The 3,348-nt window shown below is 39.1% G+C and overlaps 1 long non-coding RNA gene across 1 annotated transcript; it reads right to left on the reverse strand.

The window, feature by feature from the left end:
* Window positions 1–1,806: 1,806 nt before the first annotated feature.
* LOC108273347 (uncharacterized) lies at window positions 1,807–2,990 on the reverse strand. Its single transcript, XR_001814288.3, has 2 exons — window positions 2,800–2,990; window positions 1,807–2,295 (listed from the first exon to the last, which is right to left on the reverse strand). It is a non-coding gene; the product is annotated as an uncharacterized LOC108273347 (long non-coding RNA).
* Window positions 2,991–3,348: the final 358 nt, after the last annotated feature.

A 3,348-nucleotide genomic window follows, 5' to 3' on the forward strand; every position in this document is an offset into this window, starting at 1 on the left:
TGTGACATAATAAAACACCTTTCTGAGCTGGCAGCGCAATTGCGCAGATACTTCCCAGAGAGAGACTATGCAAACAACTGGATTCACCATCCATTCCCTTGTTATGCAAGTCATATCAAGCACACCCATCTTATGAATTGGTGTCATTTTATTCAAAATATTTGATTGGTTATATGAATGTAAATTACATGTTTGATTAATGGGAGTTATTTTACATGTTACAAGTTAAATGTATTACATGTGCATATTTTATGGTTAGCACGTTCGCCTCACACCGCCAGGGTCGGGGTTCGATTCCCGCAGCTCTGTGTGCACGGATTTGCATGTTCTCCCCATGATGCGGGGGTTTCCTCCGGGTACTCCGGTTTCCTGTCAAAAGACATGCATGGTAGGCTGATTGGCGTGTCTAAAGTGTCCGTAGTGTATGAATGGGTGTGTGAGTGTGTGTGTGATTGTGTGCCCTGCGATGGACTGGCACCCTGTCCAGGGTGTACCCCACCTTGTGCCCGATGCTTCCTGGGATAGGCTCCAGGTTCCCCGTGACTCTGAAAAGGAGTAAGCGGTTGAAGATGGATGGATGGATGGATTGTAGTTTAAATGTGAGAGAGGGGGTATGCAAAGGGATGTGAAATGCCTGGGGGGTACGCCGCTGTAATATTTTTGGGAACCACTTTCATAGACGATAAATTTTATGTTAGAATGGTTAAATATACATACATATTACTCCTAATTAGATATATTTAATGAAAGTGAACAAAAGTTAAATGCGTCATATCTATGAAGGGCCTTGCATAATTTTTTGAGTGTGGTACAGGTGGTTAAAAGTAAAAAAAATAAGTTAATAAGGGAAAAGTTTGGAAAAGGGTGAGTTGTATGCACTTCTACCCTTTAAACTAAACAGTATGGTTGTACACAACATAAAACAAATTTTGAATTAAAAAATAGTGGTATAAAAGAGTCTAGGGAAATGTAACTACGTGCCTAGATCTCCACCTCATATACACTATTTTTTAATTCCGTATTATTGGGATTATCACTCTTTAGCATAGATAGGATTTGAACATATTAGGTTAATGTACAACACAAATAGCCCTAGAGGACTTTTTTCCGTTCACCCAAAGTGTATTAAGAAAAGCAATTCAGGAAGGGAGAAGAATTAATCTTTGCCGCTTGGAGTTCTAGTTTTTTTTTTAGCAGCCGTCAGGCTAGAACTCATTTTGATAGATTAAGTGAACATGAAAGTAAAAGTCATCATCTTTATGAGAGGTGTTATTTCTTTGATTATAGAAGTACATTAAACTAAGAATTAAAGAAGTGAATGGATGCAAGATTAAATCAAGTATTACAAGAAACACAAGGAGTTAGCGATCATCTTTGGAAAGAGCAATTTTATATAGTTAACCTAGGGAAAAGACAATTGCTAACAGAAAGGAAAAAAGAATGATTACATAGTGAAGGTAACAAAAAGTATGAGAAAAGTCAGAGAAAAGTAGCAGATCAAAGATGAGGTGGCCTGATTGTATGGTGCTTTATATGAGTGTGGAGCATGTAAGAGATCCAGAATTTGAGTGGATAAAGCCAAGAAGAAGATAGAGAACAGAGAGTGCGTATATTACAAGAAACAAAAAGGGAAAGAACACAATTTTGACTGGCCACTATTATAGGTAACCACAGATTCTCCTGACAGTAATGAGTAGTCAAGGTATTTAGACGTTTAGAATTTGTCCAGATCAGAAGATCATAGGTTCACTCATTGAAGCCAAAAATTGGATTACAACAGTGAAAAAACAACACAAGGCACAGAGATAAGTTTAACTGCATATATTAACTGCAATGAACAATAAGAACAAGTGCAATGGCAAAGTAATAAAATGGAGAAGTGGAAACCCAAATATACAAAAGAAGAAAAGTGTCAAAATAATAAAAGCTCAGTGCAGTTGTGAGTGCACTCAAATTAGACTAGACCAGGGTCTGTTAAAATAAAGTTCACAGTCCATTGATTGCACCAATATTGGATTAAAGCAAGGTGGGTGGCTTCCTCCAGGGAAAGCAAGTGTCATTTGCACACAGTTCTACCTGACACCTTGGGCCAAGGGGAAATAGATCAAGGCTCTCTGGCTCAGTGTCTCTAGGTTGCAACCTCCTAGCTACAACCAGGCTCTATATCAGGTGGGGTTGGCTCGCCATCCAGTACTGGAACAGTTTCTCCAAGGATCTCCAGAATCTCCACCGCCGGTCCGGACTCCACCAATAACCGCGATCACTCAACATCTGAATCCAACAATAAAACCTGACCTATATGGAATAGGTCAACATAAAATTACCTTAGAGCTAACACTATTGACATTGCTGTTATAGACTAAGGCCAATAAACTAAGATCAATAAACTCAATAAACACATTCAAAATACACTTAATAGCCCTAAATGCATGAATGAAGTGCATGAAAACCAGCTCTCCGTTGGCATTCACTAATATTAGTGTCCCAACAGGCCTCTAAGCCTCAAGGACGCAACGGTTAACACAGGCAATTTAACACTCGATGTAAAATACAGTTACAAAACATATAATTCCACGGAGCTACTCCACTCACCAGCAGCAGTAGTCCGGAATACCATGAAATATCCTGTTTTACAATTAAATACATTTCTAGTATGTTAACAGGGATAATACGCTTTAGCCATTAGCCTACATTTAGCTTACAGTAGCACAGGGTGCAGTTGCCAGTGCTGTTTACATTGAGGTCAATGGGCATAAAATGGAGGACATTAGCATATAGGTTAACGGAACATAAACTCACAGTGCAATGGAATGGCACGTTAGCTTGAGCATGCCCTTCGAATTAGACTCTCTTGTGGTATTCCACACTGTTAGTAGTTTACACCCGTAACATAAAGTAAGTATCAATATACTGCTACGATGATTCAGTTACCACTGGTATCACTTCCCATCTCCCTATCTAGCGTGAACAGCTAAGAGGCGGGCCTTAGCATTCTATTATCTAGGATGTAGTAACACCCAACCTTACAGGCTAAGTTTCCCAATAACAATATTCCCTCGTATTGGAGGATATCAAGGTTTACAAAAAATCCCTTTTAGTTCACAAGCAATTTCAGCATAACGCAGTTGTATATACTTATCATATAAAATGCACAATCACTTGTACATAAACATATTTATTAGAGCTGCACCGATGTATCGGCCGATAAAGGCTATTTTTCCCGCTATTGGCTATCGGATAGTTTAAAAACATCCCATGATCAGGGCCGATTATATCCTGTCAATCAAAAGAGGGTGGGAAAACACATTGAATTCGTGCTGTGTGAAAAGATGATGCATCTGGTGTGGA

Source organism: Ictalurus punctatus, chromosome 12 (genome assembly GCF_001660625.3).
Source record: "Ictalurus punctatus breed USDA103 chromosome 12, Coco_2.0, whole genome shotgun sequence".
Taxonomy (NCBI): domain Eukaryota; kingdom Metazoa; phylum Chordata; class Actinopteri; order Siluriformes; family Ictaluridae; genus Ictalurus; species Ictalurus punctatus.